The sequence below is a fragment of the Schistocerca cancellata genome, chromosome 5 (assembly GCF_023864275.1).
Source record: "Schistocerca cancellata isolate TAMUIC-IGC-003103 chromosome 5, iqSchCanc2.1, whole genome shotgun sequence".
In the NCBI taxonomy this organism is placed as follows: Eukaryota; Metazoa; Arthropoda; class Insecta; order Orthoptera; family Acrididae; genus Schistocerca; species Schistocerca cancellata.
Genome location: NC_064630.1, coordinates 506,750,860 through 506,768,294, shown reverse-complemented (window position 1 = coordinate 506,768,294; position 17,435 = coordinate 506,750,860).

The following is a 17,435-nucleotide window of genomic DNA, read 5'->3' as shown; positions in this document are numbered from 1 at the left end:
ATGAATAGACCGAGATGTTAGACACTACAACAGTGTCACAAGTTTATATCTGGTTTGATACGCGTCCCTTCTGAAGTTGTTATAGCAAGCTGTGCAAGCAGATAGAAGGTTAAATTCCGCTCTTTTTCCTGCCTGAGCTGGATTACTGTCCACCGAGCCAATTTGTGCCAAACTCTGCTCTACAGAGTGTTGACACGATGCCTAGGCCTGCTTGATCATCAGGCCTGTGTCTAATCGAGCACATGTAGCACATCATTGTTGACTACTTCAGGAGACCCACACCGCCGACTAAGCAAGGTCCTAGCGGAGGTGGTTTGCCATTGTCTTCCTCTGACCATAATGGGGATTTAATCACTTATATATGACAAATAGCGATGTACTTGAGGACAATATTATGGAAATGGAAGAGGATGTAGATGAAGATGAAATGGGAGATATGATACTGCGTGAAGAGTTTGACAGAGCACTGAAAGACCTGAGTCGAAACAAGGCCCCAGGAGTAGACAACATTCCATTAGAACTACTGACGGCCTTGGGAGAACCAGTCCTGACAAAACTCTACCATCTGGTGAGCAAGATGTATGAGACAGGCGAAATACCCTCAGACTTCAAGAAGAATATAATAATTCCAATCCCAAAGAAAGCAGGTGTTGACAGATGTGAAAATTACCAAACTATCAGTTTAATAAGTCACAGTTGCAAAATACTAACGCGAATTCTTTACAGACAAATGGAAAAACTAGTAGAAGCCGACCTTGGAGAAGATCAGTTTGGATTCCGTAAGTTTAATAAGTCACAGTTGCAAAATACTAATGTGAATTCTTTACAGACAAATGGAAAAACTAGTAGAAGCCGACCTTGGAGAAGATCAGTTTGGATTCCGTAGCTAGATTAAGGAAAGGCAAACCTACGTTTCTAGCATTTGTAGACTTGAGAAAGCTTTTGACAATGTTGACTGGAATACTCTTTCAAATTCTGAAGGTGGCAGGGGTAAAATATAGGGAGCGAAAGGCTATTTATAAATTGTATAGAAACCAAATGGCAGTTATAAGAGTTGAGGGGCATGAAAGGGAAGCAGTGGTTGGGAAGGGAGTGAGACAGGGTTGTAGCCTCTCCCCGATGTTATTCAATCTGTATATTGAGCAAGCAGTGAAGGAAACAAAAGAAAAATTCGGAGTAGGTATTAAAATCCATGGAGAAGAAATAAAAACTTTGACGTTCACCGATGACATTGTAATTCTATCAGAGACAGCAAAGGACTTGGAAGAGCAGTTGAACGGAATGAACAGTGTCTTGAAGGGAGGATATAAGATGAACATCAACAAAAGCAAAACGAGGATAATGGAATGTAGTCGAATTAAGACAGGTGATGCTGAGGGAGTTAGATTAGGATATGAGACACTTAAAGTAGTAAAGGAGTTTTGCTATTTGGGGAGCAAAATAACTGATGATGGTCGAAGTAGAGAGGATATAAAATGTAGACTGGCAGTGGGAAGGAAAGCGTTTCTGAAGAAGAGAAATTTGTTAACATTGAGTATTGATTTAAGTGTCAGGAAGTCGTTTCTGAAAGTATTTGTATGGAGTGTAGCCATGTATGGAAGTGAAACACGGACAATAAAGAGTTTAGACAAGAAGAGAATAGAAACTTTCAAAATGTGGTGCTACAGAAGAATGCTGAAGATTAGATGGGTAGATCACATAACTAATGAGGAGGTGTTGAATAGGATTGGGGAGAAGAGAAGTTTGTGGCACAACTTGACCAGAAGAAGGGATCGGTTGGTAAGACATGTTCTGAGGCATCAAGGGATCACCAATTTAGTATTGGAGGGCAGCGTGGAGGGTAAAAATCGTAGAGGGAGACCAAGAGATAGATACACCAATCAGATTCAGAAGGATGTAGGTTGCAGTAGGTACTGGGAGATGAAGAAGCTTGCACAGGATAGATTAGCATGGAGGGCTGCATCAAACCAGTCTCAGGACTGAAGACCACAACAACAACAACAACAACAATATGACAAATGTATTCCTGAAATGTTACAATAATTATTTTTTGGTGGTGTGATTTTTTTCCATTGGTATATATGAAATACACTGGTGAAAATCCATTCATTTAGCAAACTTCTGTTGCTGGCTTGAAACTCACTAACACACTGGCAGAAATAAAGAAAGCATGCTGAACAGAAATGTTAGAAATTCTGGACATGACAAAAAGTAATCAGATGGTGTGCAGACTACTTGGTGAATGAGTAACGATTCTACTCAGGAGATAGCTCATGCTAATGTATCTCCAAATCAGATTGCTCATCAACTTCTATTAAATTGCAAAATTGCCAAATATTTGACCCCTGTGGTTGACATTCTATTAACACCTGAAAAGATAGGTGTCAGACCTCAAAGGAATTGCCCAGTACAAGTAGCTAACTTAGCCCAATAGATGGAGAACAGATTTGAAAGAGGTGACATCAGTGAGTTATTTTTATTGATCTATATTCAGTCCATAATATTGTTCACCATCGTATAATGCTCCAGAAGATCTACAGCATGGCACATGATTATGGCTTCATGGAAATAATTGGCACTTTATTGCATAACTGAAGGTCCTTTGTAGTTTCAAGGCAGTCAAAGTCTTGGAGAAACCAAAAGAATTATTTGTTTGTTTTGTTTTAGGGCACAAAAACAACTGGGGTCATATGTGCACAAGTCACAACTATAGAACACGAAGACAGAGAGGAGTTACAAAATGACTATGCGTAAGTCCCAATTGACAGAAGAGAAGAGAGCCAAAAACAGGGACATAGAGTAAGGGCTAGAAATGGAGGTCCAAAATTAAAAATTAAACAGCCTTTGCCATATTGCTCTGATGGACAAAAAGCCTGCATTTCATTTGCTAAAACGGCCAATAAGTCAGATGGCAAACCCAAGCAGGAACGTAAATGATCCAAAAATGTGGCATTCCATCACGAAGTGGCAGACAGTTAAAATTTGGGTGCAATATGTACAAAATGGCGGGGGAGTGCCACTTAACAAATGACGATGGCTAAAAAGGCAGTGCCCAATACACAATTTAGTTAAAATGACCTCCTCCTGGCAGGACGGCCGAGAGGAGATCAAGCCATTGGGCGAGGCTTAATAATCCGTAGCTTATTCCTACGAAGAGAGGATCAGTGGTGATGCCAAAGGGATGCCACTTCCTGACAGATGGCAACACGGAGATCATTAGAGGGAGTATACAAACCAGTGGGCTGTGGTACGAGGACTGCACCCTTGGCAACGGTGTCCAGCCTCGTTTCCTGGCAGCTGACATGACCAGGAACCCACATAAACATCACAGTGGCTCCACCAAGAGTGAGCAAGTGACAGTTTTCCTGGACCCATTGCACTAAGGGATGGACAGTGTACAGCACATAAAGACTGAAGGGCAATGAGAGAGTCTGAGCAGAGGACTCAACTGGAAAGCCCGTGTTACCGGATGTACTCCGTGGCCTGATACAGGGGGAAGAGCTTGGCTGTAAATACAGAGCAACATGCTGGAAGCTGATACTGAAAGACATGGCATCAATGATAACGGCACACCCAACACCAGAGTCAGTCCGAGAGCCATCAGTGTACACAAAGGTAATATCGCGAAGTTTCATGTGAAGGTTGTGAAACTGAAGGCGATAGATTGAGGCCGGAGTAGTGTCCTCAGAACCCAATAAAAGCCAAGGGTAACATGGGCTGCTGCATGAAGCCAAGGTGTGAAGTGTTCACACCCACTGGGAAAGTTGCAGGTAGTGTGAAGTTAAGCCACGGGACCAAGTGCCGAAAGTGGACTCCAGGAGGTAACAGAGAAGACGGACTTGCCCCATACTGGCGATCAAAGGAATCATCAAAGAAGGAGACATAGGGTGGGTGGCCATGCATGGCAGACAAACAGCATGCACAGCTACTGAGAAGAAAGCCATGGCAGTAGGACAGTGGTAATTGAGCAGCTTCAACATACAGACTCTCAACCACACTAGCGCAAAAGGTGCCAGTGGCCAGATGCCATGATGGTGGATTGTGCTGAGACAGCATAAGATGGTTGGACATGCAAAAGCATAAACAAAGCACCCATAGTCTAGTTTTGAATGGACAAGGGGCCGGTACAAATGGAGGAGTGTAGTTCAATCTGCACCCCAGGAAGTACCGTTGAGGACAAGTAGAACACTGAGGGACCATGTACAGCGGGCTGCCAGGTAAGACACATGGAAGGACCAAGGGAGTTTCTTATTGAGTATGAGCCCCAGGAATTTCGTAGATTCAATGAATGGAAGAGCAACAGGCTGAAGATGTAAAGATGGTGGGAGAAACCAAGTGCATTGCCAGAAATTCATACACACGGTTTCGTCAGTGGAAAAACAAAAACCATTTTCGATGTTCCAGTTGTAATGACGATCAAGACATTTCTGAAGATGCTGCTCAGTGAGACAGATCTGTGTCTGTGGAGAACTGCAGTAGATGGCAAAATTGTCAACAAAAAGGGAGCTGGAGGTGCCCAGCGGGAAACAGGCCATTATAGAGTTAATGGCAATAGCAAAGAGAATGATGCTCAGGACGGAGCTCTGAGGCACACCTGTTTCTTGGATGAAGGTGTCCAACAAGGCAGAACCCACATGTACCTTGAAAACTTGGTCTTTTAAAAATTCCTGAAGGAAACAGGGAAGGCAGCCACGGAAGCCTCATGTGTAAAGAGTACGGAAGATACCAATTCTCCGACAGGTGTCATAGGCCTTCTCCAAATCGAAAAACACGGCCACAGTCTGGGATTTCCACAGAAAACCATTCATGACATGGATGGACAAAGTGACAAGATGGTCAACTGCAGAATGGCGCATTCAAAATCCACACTGTGCAGCCATTAGTAAATTGCAAGACTCGAGCCACCATACCAGCCGGGCATGAATCATATGTTCCATCACCTTGCAAACACAGCTGGTGAGAGAGATGGGGCAGTAGCTGGAAAGAAAGTTTTTGTCCTTACTAGGCTTATGTATGGGTATGATGGTGGCTTCACGCCAACGTCCAGGGAATGTGCCCTCTGCCCAGATGCGGTTTTACATATTAACCAGAAAGTGCTTGCCCACTAGAGAAAGGTCCTGCAACATGTGACTGGGGATAGCGTCTGGTCCTGGGGCAGAGGATTGGGATTAACTGAGAGCATGATTGAGCTCTCTCATAGTAAAGGCGGCATTGTAGCAATCACGATTCTGAGAAGACAAGAGTATCGCTCCAGCCTCCTCTGCTTGTTTCTGATGGAAGAAGGCAGGGAGATAGTGGAAAGAGATCAAAATTTCCACAAACTGGCGGCCCAAGGTGTTGGAGATATCAATAGAGTCCACAATGACATTGTCTGCTACTGACAGGCCAGAAATTGGTGAATGTCTCTTGGTCCCAGAGAGCTGTTGGAGGTTGCCGCACATGAGGGAGAAAGGGGTGGAACTGTTAAAAGAACTGGCGAATGAAACCAAGCTAGTTTTTTGCTATCCTGAAGAATGCAATGACACTTTGCATGCACCTGTTTATAATGAATGCAGTTTGCCATTGTAGGATGACTGTTAAAATGCAGAGAGCACATCTCCATGTGCAAACGGCGTCACGGCATGCCTCAGTCCATCAAGGGACTGGAACACGGTAGTCATCAAGGGACTGGAACACGGTGTAATAAAGAGCAAGTGTGAGGAATGAAATGTTCTGCAGCAGTAAGGAAGATGTTTGTGAGAGATTCCACCTGGTCATCACAACTGGGGAAATCTTGTTCTTCAAAGGTCGCCAGGGATGAGTAAAGCTGTCAGTCAGCCTTAGTAAGCTGCGATTTGGGAGTGCATGCAGATGGGGTAGGAGTCAGCAAACAGATAGCACGTGGGAAATGGTTGTTCAAGACCACTCAAGACAATGGGCAAGGTGTGCAGTGCAGAAGGATAGGTCCAAATGGGAATAGGCTTGAGAGGAGTCAGAAAGTAAAGTGGGTGCTCCATGTTAAGGCAGAAGAGGTTGAACTGATTAAGAAGATCAACCAAGAAGGCACCTCTCTGACAGGATCTGGGAGAACACCATGCATTAAAGTCAAAGAGTAGCAGAAATGGGGGAGGTATCTGCCCAACAAGCTGAAGGAGGTTTTCCCTGGTGACAGCGAATGACAGAGGGACATAAATGGTACAGAGGGAGAATGTCAGGTGGGAAAGGAAAAGACGAACTGCAACTGCTTGAAGATGGGTAGTCAGGGAGATGGGTTGACTATGAATGTTATCCTATATGAGCAGCTTGACACCCCCTTGGGATGGAATGCCGATCTCAGGGGGAAGGTCAAAATGAATTGGGAAGAAATGTGGAAGCTCAAAAAGGTCGTAAGGATGCAATTTTGTTTCCTGAAGGCAGAGTACAAGGGGATTATGCGATGCTAAAAGCAGCCGTAAATCATCTTTGTGGGACCAAAGGCCACAAATGCTCCATTGAATGAGGAAGAAATGAAAGGGTGTCACTTTGGTGGCTGCCAAGTGACAGCCTGTGAAAATCCGCTGCTACAGGACACAGAATCAGGAGGATCCTGCTCCGTAGGTCCACAGAAGCATCAGCTTGCTTGTGCTGTCAGTCTGTAGAGCCCAACGCAGAAAAATGGTTCTTGGTGTGCACCGGCAACACAGAGGCTGGTATCATGTGACAACACCATCGAAGAGGATCTTCGAGTCAGCAAAGGAGAAGACCGTTTGCGTTTGTTGGACTTCTTCGATCTTTTCCGGTTAGGAGAGGAAGACTCAGGTGTTGTTTGAGTGGAGGGACATAGGAAGCCTACCTGGAGTACTCCTTCTGTCCTACCGATTGTGCACTGCAGCATGACTGCCATTGCAGTTGATACAGCGGGGAGGAGGAGACGGACAATCGCCCTCATGCACATCCCTACCACAGGTTACACATTTGGGTGGGTGTCGACAAGATGTTCTAGAGTGGTTGAAATGATAACACTGGTAGCAGCATATCGGGTTCGGTGTGAAGGGTCAGACTGTGATAATTTCATAGCCTGTTTTGATCTTGGATGGAAGCTCCACTCTATCAAAGGTGAGAAAAAGAATGTGGGTGTGCACTAAGGAGGAATCTACCTTTTTCATGACCCGATGGATGGCAATGACACCCTGATCAGAGAGGTAAATTAGATTTTGGCCTCAATCAGACTGTTGAGCAGCCAAGTGTAAATAACACCTTAGGAAAAATTCAGAGTTCTATGGGCCTCGACACAAACAGGATAGCCATGAAGAAGTGAGGTGGCAAGCAGTTGTGGTGCTTGAGAATCAGAAGTAGTCTCCAAAAGCAAAGTGCCATTCCTTAAATGAGAGCAGGTTTTCACAGGGCTGGCAATGGCATCAACACCTTTCTGAATAATAAACAGATTTACCATGGTGAAGGACTGCTCATCTTTAGTACAGAAAATCATGAGGAACCGTGATGCAGCTATAAGGTTCTTTGAATCGTTAACCTCATTCTCTTTACGTTTCATTGATGTTGATTGTGAAGATGATAGGCTCATTGCAAGAAAATCCCCCATGATTGTCAGTGTCTCCAATGGCATGCTCCTTGCAACTGGGGGCCCCCCTTCAAATGGGGGTGCACCTACCTTAGGTGATTGTTCACACCTCAGGTCACACCTCCCACACACCTGACAGAGGGACTAATTCGCAATTTCAGAAGGTAACAGCTCCAGCAATTGCCCCTCCCTGGGCCTGGCCTGTACCAGGGGGCACGTTCGAACCCTACCTGTCAATCCGGGACTGGGAATTATGCTTTACACAGTCACCTGTTACACATCAGGTGCATGGGCCAGCTGTCAGGAGCGTACAGGGAGGAAGAAGAAAAAGAGGAACCTCAAATGCCGGAGTGGAGGAACGAGAGGAAAGGGAAACCAAGAAAGGAAAAGGGAACAAAAAACAGTGGTGAGACTGTTCTTATGTCAGTGACAGATAATGTGACAAAATCCCAATAACACCCCAGACTTGGTCCCCAAGGGTGAGGAAAAACAACTGCAAGAGGACAGACATGCAGCACGGAAGGGAAAAGCTGCTGCAAAGGCTGGGGCCCTGTGGCAGCCAAGCATGAACCCGCCAAAGACTGGTGAGTCCTCTGGGGGTAACCAAAAGAATAACTTGCCCCAAGGAAATGTTTAGTCTGCTGTTAATGTGCACACCAATGACTAATTAAGGCCTAACACATACTAAGGCTTCATATATGCAAATGATCTTTCTTTAGCAACACAAGCAAAGAAGTCTGAGGAAGCTGAAGAAGTTCTTATTATGGCCTGAGAATTTCACTGAGTATTATAGTAAGAAATGCCTGAAATCTAATCATCAAAAAATGTAGCTTTGTGTTTTTAACCTTCAGAACAGACAGGCAAACAGAACCAGAATGAAATTTTCTCTCTGAAGCAGAGCTGTGAGCTTATATTAAACTTCCTGGCAGATTACAACTGTGTGCTGGATCAAAACTCTAACTCAGACATTTGTCATTTGTGGCCAAGCATTCTACCAACTGAGCTACCCAAGCATGACTCATGGACAGTCCTCACAGCGTTACAGGAGTTTTAGTCTTGCGAGTTTTGGGGAAGTGTTTCTGTGAAGTTTGAAAAGTAGGAGGTGAGGTAAAGTGGTGAGAACAGGTCGTGAGTCATGCTTCAGTAGGTCAGTCAGTACAGCATTGCCCACACAAGGCAAAGGTCCCAAATTTGAGTCTTGGGTCTAGTGTACAGTTTTATACCATACGGAAGTTGCAGACAAATAGAAAACTAAAAGTTAACTTGGAGGTTGCCAGGTTGGAACACTGTTTTATGCCTGACTACCTTGGCATCACCTTAGATAGGCCTTTACATTATCGCAAATACTGTCTCAACACCAAGCTAAAAGTGTCAGCCCAAAAGATCATCATTTGGAAACTCACTGGCAGTAACTGAGGACCCAACTCAAGTCACCAGAACCTGTGTCATAGCACATTATTTCTCTGCAAGGAAGTATGTGTACCCAGTATGGTACAGCAAGTGTATGCTGCACTGAATGAAACTGCATGGCTGACTACTGTATGTTTGAAACAGACACCTACAGACAAGGTTTATTGCTTGGCAGGTATTGCACCACCTAATATATGACATAAAAGTAGTTAGAGACATTAAAAGGAAAAAGGTTGAACTAAATCATTTACATGCTCTCCATAGCCAACTACAACCAAGATCTAAGTTGAAATCCAGAAATAGTAGTCACCCTGAGTTCAATATCAGCAGTGACTATGTCTCCATATGCTCTCAGAGAATGACTGTGGGCAGCTGTGTGTGATCAATCTCAAATGTGGATGAAACCTGTTGAGTGCCTACTGCCTGCAGGTACTAGAGAATGGTCCACCTGGAGATCATTGAGCAGATTATAACAGGTGTTCGCAAATCCAGGGACAACCGGGTCAAATGAGGAGACCCCAAAGTACTGGGAAAATGTGACTGTTGGGAAGAACAGACAATGGATCACCTGTGCCACTGTAGATACTACCCTGAGTCACCAATGATGAAGACTTGATGAGGCCTGAAAGCAGTGAAGCTGCTGTTGCCCAATTTTGCGCAAAAATAACTTAGTTTCCTCCTCTTTTTTCAGTTATATGAGCTATGTAATTGTAAATTATGTAAATTGTCTTAGCAGTAGCCCATAATATTGCACACTTATGTTATGTAGAGTTTCATATGGTTTTTGACTTAAGTAAAAAAAAAATGGAACATAAATTTCATTGTGGCTGCAAACATAAGACGTCAAACAGAAGATAAACATCATCTCAACTGAAGTTAAACTAAGAATGATGTTGCTTGGTTATGTGTGTCTGAAACTGGTAATTCAGAGGTAATATTAACAAATAAAGTATTGTTACATTATGACTGCAGTACGTTCCTCACTTGACCAGTGTTAACCTTTGTGAAAGAAGCTAATCCTGATTGTTTAAAGTATACACAAAACATTTAAAAATCATTAACTATTTTTAAAAGACAGTTGAAGCATATTAGTAGCATAATCATATAATATACTACATGTAGGTATTATTTCTTTTACACTCAGAGTCTCCAAAGATTCAGCAGATGGCCACTGTGGAATCTATATTACTAAGCGACTATCCCGGAACACAGTACAAGTTGCAGGTTGTCTATCCAATAGCTTCCAAGAGCAAAAAATTTCATTTTCAATATTTCACGTAGTTACTGACAGAATTGAAACACTTAAAAAACTGTCATAATCTGCTCGTGAAGAGGTATAATCTTATGTTGAAAGTTTAACACAATAGGACAAGTATTACCGTTAGTGTGTGTCTTCAGGCAGCATAACGAAAGGCACACAAATATCCGGACTTTGTTCATCAATTATTTGAGAATGAGAACACTTAGTGATTTCCAACAAACTTTACATGTTATTTCAAATGTTTACGGAACTTTCTCTCACCAACCCCTCCCCTGTCCCATTTACACGCAAAATGAGGAAGGGAAAAATGTGAATCAGTTACTTCATTTTCACTGTTCATGTAGTACAAGTGCAGACATTATGTTTTAATTTATTACTTTTTTACTACCAAGTCTATTCGCAACACAGGTTGCAGACTGTATCCACATATGCAACTGAATGTACCAGCAAAATTAAGTCACTATATGACACACAGTTCAGAAATGTGATGTCATAAACACTGAGATGTGCAAAAATTTTGCTTTTCCTTAGAATGGAACACATTTTACCCAGATTATGTTCATCCAGCGTTTCATAATGAGCTTATTGACTTATCAACAACTTAAACATAATTTGAAACCTTTTTGAAACTTTTCTCATTTACATGCTTAGTGTCAAATGTTTAACACACTAACTCAGCTGTATAGTAATCAGATATTTGAAGCTGTTTTATACATGAGAGCCCAGTTTTTTAAATAATCGGGGGTTTATTGAGAGAAAATCAATTTGAGAAACTATTTAATTTCCAAAATATGTTTGTTGAATGTTAATCACTATTATATAAATAGAAACACTTCAAATTTCGCTGTAAATTAAAGTACTAGGGTATGATTTGAGCAATATCTTCCAAAAACGTTAAGCGAAATGTAATAAATCGCAATGATAATCAATGCTTAATTTCTTTTACTGTTGTATGAAATGGAGAGACTGTAAAGTAGAAATCAATAACGTTATTTAAGAAAATATATGAGAGTGCAACAGACAACATATGTATACTAACACTTTTATCTGTCACAACAGTAAGGCATAATTTGCAATGGAAATTTTAACCAATCTAATAACAAACAAATTTTTCAACATTTGCTCCTTGCATTTTATTGAGATAAACAGAGTTTGTGCACAGAAAACAAGTAAACTGTGAATGTTTTAAGTGTTCTAATATGTAAAGTAGCTATACAATGAAGTTATTCATGTGTCAGACACTTTCAGAGACAATAGTTTTTGCACAATAGTTAACATGAAGACTGAAATGTAGAAAAGTGCACAATGGTGGTAAAGTAGAGGAAAAAAATTGAACTGTGTTGGAAGAGATGCACAAGAGCTAACGATTCCGGATGAAGAAACTATATGAAGTTTTTTCGTTGCAGATCATTGTTTTCATTCTGTTCACTGCACATATCTCTTGATTTTACTCACTGTCCAAAATTAAAGAGTGGAAAATTCAAACGGCCAATGTTTTTTTCATATAACAGTTATGCACTCAATAAATAAGCACCATTTTGTGTGTTTCAAGTAATGTATAACGATACTATGGAAAGTAATCAATTTTTGAAAATATAATGTAACTGGATAGATAAAAAATCTACTCACCAAGCAACTTTTGTATGTTTTCTCCTTTCATCACTTGGTGAGAAGATTTGTTCTCTCTCCAATACTATGGAAAGGATAGACAGCTACTCACCCTGGGGGGCACAGCACCCAGAGACAGCTGCCATGTTTCTATGAGTTGCACTTGTGTGAATATGTGTACATTCTACTACAGAAGAACAACTTTGTCTGAAAGCTTATGAGTATATATTTTTGCAGCCTTTTTCATTGTGGCTGTCTGTGACTCAATGCCTCCACTACTTAGTGATTAGCAACCTATCCTTTCTACAATTTTGTTGTTATTTCATCCTGGACTTTCCTTTGTTTAAAATAATGTATAGTTTCTTTCTGCAACAGAGAACTGACTGTCACTGACATCAAAATGAGGTAATGAAAAATGAAGAAAGGAAACTATTTTATAACTATCCAAATTTTCATTGATTTTTTTTTGGTAAACATATACTTATTTTGTGTTCTGCAGTTCAATACTTCATATGCTTTGTCATCTTTGCATAATCAGGAATAAGCAGTTCTTAGTATATGAAGTTTTAATATAAACTGTGTTAATTATTATTTACTGCTGTTATGAATTTTGTTTGCCACTAGTAAAAAATGTCCTATCTAAGTTGAACTTTACTTCAGTTGGTAAAATATTCTCAATTAGGATTACAGTTTTGAAAATACATACCTTTTCCTTTATATTTTGATGAAGTGTGGTCAGGTATAGAGATGGCGCATTGTCTTCTTTTGCTCCAGTACACAACAAATTTGTAATGAGGAATTTTTTTCTTTCCAAAACCAATTTTTAGAACATGTACAATATCAACCCATACTTTTTGTGCTGTTTTGTTGTTTTGTGCATGCCCTTTTTTTCTATATGCATTATCTGAGACATAAATGAAATCACCCATATTTGCAACGGTCTTAAAATTGGTGAGACATGGAATGTGGGCTGCCCATTGTAAGAAACTGCATGAGTATTATGCTATCAGTAGCTTCTTGTTTATCATGTTTTATTTTAGGCTATCATTATTTTTAAATCAGATTGTAGGACTGATTGCAACAGGAGTCCACTTTTAATAAGGCAGTGGCAAACAAACACTAAACTTCCTAATAATGTCAAAAGTTTGCTGCTCTTACATACTTTCTTGTGTCATTTCTCAAATAGTCATAAGCTCACACAACTGTAAAAGTATTTCAGCTGTGCATGTGGGCAAAACTGGAAATCTAAGCTTCAGCAAAATGAAATGAATTTGCTGCCTGGATATACTGTTGTACAAGAAAAAGTAACAGTATTTATTAGGTGGATGACTATCACGATGAAGTTAATTTAGAAAGTGCACTGATCAAGGCATTCTATTTAAAGAGTAGTTACTATTCATATGACCTCTATACACCTCTCTCTGTTTTACTTCTTGTCATTAGCTCTTAAAGAAACTACTAGTTTTAAATTCTAGAAACTGTGCCACATATTGTGAAATGTTGATTGTTTTACTCCAAACCACTGGTTCGCATAAAATATTCACCAGCAAGAATTAAAAAGAACAATTCTAATGAACTGTGAATGGAAAAAATTATCGAGAAATGAGTATGTAAGGAATTTCCCCATTTGAATACCCAAAAATTTTCTTTCTATAAAGAGATTGATACTGTCTTGTTATACAGGTACAGTAACGTGAAAATTAAAAAAAGAAAATACAAATACCACCAGTACATCAAATTAACAAGGGTTTCTTAAACAAAAACATAAATTTGGCACTGTTGAAAGTATATCTAGATGGTGACAGTTTGTTCTAGATAGAAGCCCGAATAGATTAGTGTGGAACACAATGACAGCACAGGAATGGAGAGGTAGGGGGGGAGGGGGAGGGGGAGGGGGAGGGGGAGGGGGAGGGAGAGGGAGAAGGGAGGGCGGGAGGGGGGAGAGGGGGGGGGGAGAGAGAGAGAGAGAGAAATTACATGTGGAAATGGCCCACATTTAACTGAAAACACAGAAAGCAAAGCATTAACTTACCATTTAACATGACTATACAAACGATATGAAAGTATCAAGGACAGTGAACCTACAGACTTATAACAGGGTGTATACAGGGACAAGGAAAAAAAATTCCCGGATTTCTCCCGGATATCCCGTTTAAAAAATATGCTTTTTCCCGGGCGACCTACTGTCACTTAGCACAGAAAAAGTTCCCTCGGAACTGTAAAACTTATCAATCCTTTGAATGGTTAACGTTTTATATAATCGCGTAGAACTTCCCGGAAAAAAAAGAAAAGCCGGAGCAGAGAAGTTTTGGAAAGACCTTTGATTTGCAGCGACATATACGCTGCATATTTTCGTATTACGAAAGTATAAATTCGAATTGCACCAAACACAGCTTGTTAGTTTCCGGAGCGTTGCAACCGAGGTTGTGATATCCTTTTGTAAGCGAGTCATATCTCAAGCCACGAGATCTCGCCAGCCGATGACAGCAGCTATTCAGAGCATAGGGCACGTGTTATAGTCAGCCACTAGCAAGATTACTGGTTTCATAGCACGAACACACAAGAGGAAAAGTTAACGGTTTACATTAATGTACACAGTACCGTATATCTACAAGAAAAGCTAAGCTTTCACGTGTAATATTGGTCTTTTTTTGGTGTGATATACTTTAAGATACATCACACAAATGTGACAGTAAATTTAAAATTGTGACATAAATGCCTCGGCTCGAAATTCTTGAAGTGGCTGGTCCTCAAACTGTTCAGTTTCGAACGCTCTGTGATTTAGATATCCATCCCACTTTCACACACGTAACATAATTCATCTTGCGTAAAAAGAAATTTACTTTGAAAGTAACGCTTTTCTAACCACCGTTCGCAATACTGTTAGTTATAGGTTCGATTTACCAGTTGCCAGAGAGCGCCAAAAACGAATTATTGTGCGTGTGCAACTGCAGTGGTGTAGGAAGCCCGCATGTTCGTGTGTATAAAGCACTAAGAGAGCTTACACTACACCATAAAAGAAACAGGGCATCAGAGGATACTCCAAAAGGCATCAAAATTTTGTGAATCATACTAAAATGCATAATTCGGCTTGAAGTGCACATTGGTTTTTTCCAGATTCACAATGAAGTAGGTCCCATCTGATATTAAGCTTTTCAGTGTGGTTTTTGGGATGTAAATTTTCTTGGAGTAACCAGTACTCTACGATCTCATGTTTGGTTCTTTATTATGGCATAATGCCATACATGGCAGAAGATGATAACGTGCACTTGAAATTCACCGAACAGTTGGAAGTACCCAAAATTGTTAAATGAAACACTTCGTTTCAAATAAAATGATTGCCTCAGCGGAATTTATTTAGCAAACTTGCAAAAATAACTTCATTCTTCTGCAAGGCGATTAATGCTTGACTGCTACTAACTTGGAAAGAAAATAAAATCAGAAACTGAAATTAATAATATATTTTTGCCCTCTGTAATTACGTGAATGCATTTTAATTCACTTGATAGCTCCCGGCCACAGAAATCCATTTTGTTTTCATTTGACGTGGGAGCTGTACACGAAGAGAAGCAGCGAAATCACTTAACGTAAACACGGGTCACGTGGAGACTAACCCCCTCCCCACTACAACTCAGACAACTCTGTGCAATGGCGAATCTGGCAGCTAGGGCGCGCGAGAAAAATTTTTCTCGTTTGCATCTGGCTGCTTGCTGCTACTACCGATGCAGCTAACAGCCAAACTTCAAGAAGCGGGAAGCGAGAGAAGGTACTGCTTATACGCGAGTCAAATGCGCATGCGCAACAGACCGCTGGCAACTGGTCAAACGAACCTAATGTGAACAGTTGTGACGTCATGCTCATAGCAAGCAGTTTATTGTTACGAAGAATTACAGTCTGCGCCCTACGGCCTTTAACATATTTTTGCTATCTGTAGACGCTTGTGCGTGCATGGTGTTTTGTTGTCGTAAAATGCACATTTCCTTTGCCACTACAGTTTTATTTTTTTCCCTCTCGTTTATATTTTATTGCTGCAGTATCATTCTCCAGTAGCAGGATACAATAACATTCTTTGCTAGAGAATCAATTCTGCAGTCAAAACTACAAAAAATGTAACTGAAAGCTAAAACAATGAAAAATTCCCGGAATTCCGAAAAATTCCCGGGTTTTTCCCGGTTTTCTTCCGGATGAAAAACTTCCCGGGTTTTTCCCGGGTCGTATACACCCTGTATAAATAAGATTATTTGATCCCAAGCCAGAGGCAAGGCTGGTAGAAAAGGAAGGTGTACCGAACTAGAATTTATGGCATATTGATAGAAGAGATGTTTCAAAGATTAGGGAGAAACTGAATGCACAATGTACATGAAGGACATGAAAGGACCTACCCAGATGTAAATTTCACAATTTTAGTAAAGAGCTGGAAAAAAATGGTCATAAATGTAACCAGCGCGACTTGAACTTGCATAAAGAAATGACCTAGATGCTGTTGGAAATGAATATAAATAATAAAATCAAGGCAACATATTAATAAAAGGATGACACAAAGGGAAAGGAAAAACAGAAATAAAACACAAGAGAGGACACTGAAAGAGGAAAGGAATCACAGGAAATGTATGTGACAGGCTTTCCCTTTCCTTGTAATGTGGATCATTCTAGATGTGTACCAGTTTGAATGAGTTCTATTTTATGATCATATTCACTTTCCTTTTATGTAAGCTTTTTTAAGACAATTTTACATAGTTATCCAACACCAATGCTTCATTCAGATACCACTTCTCTTTCAGCACAACCACAGACTTGGAGAAGATAAAGTACCTAACATTTTGTATCATGGCTATGGTCCATTTTATGCCTTGTCCATCAAGAAGTTTTATGCTGCCCAAATGATCCCTCAAATTTCACAATGGGCTTTCACCATTCAGCCAACCTCAATGATACATTTGTCAAATGCATGAGTTTCGATATTCCCTCTATTCCTAACCAGTCATACTCTTGCAGACCCCCATACCACATTATTCTGCTACTGATTCTTAAGCACGAGATACAATCCTGTGAACTTGCTCCATCATTCATGTCATTTGAGCTCCACTCCTCAACACCTTCAAAATTCCTTGATTTGTGTCTCTATTTTTCCAAACTTATCTTGATTACTGTTAAGATTAATTGTACATTTATGTGAACATACGGTTACCTTAAGCCTTATTTTTGGTTTCTTGGCACTTTCTTAGTATTTATATGGCAACCATGCATTTAAGTAGCATTACATGAACTCCTCTCTCTAACCAGACTAATGAATAATTTTGTCATTAACATTCAATTTATGAAAATTTTCTGCACTTCTTCCATGTTTCATGTTGCTGCTGTGTTTTGAAGACATAAGTTTCAGTTAGGGAATATCTATATTTTATGCTCCACATGAAGTAGTTAGGCTATAATAATTGACCTACACATGCATTAAAAACAACTCAAAAAAATTAAGAACGTTAGACACGTTAATGAACTTCGTCACGAGGATACAAAATCAGTGTGTGTTATATGCATTTTTGCAGCTCTGTTGATCGTACAACATTTATAATCCCTACAGTAAGATTAAATTAGTCTTGCCTCAACATTGTTCATTAG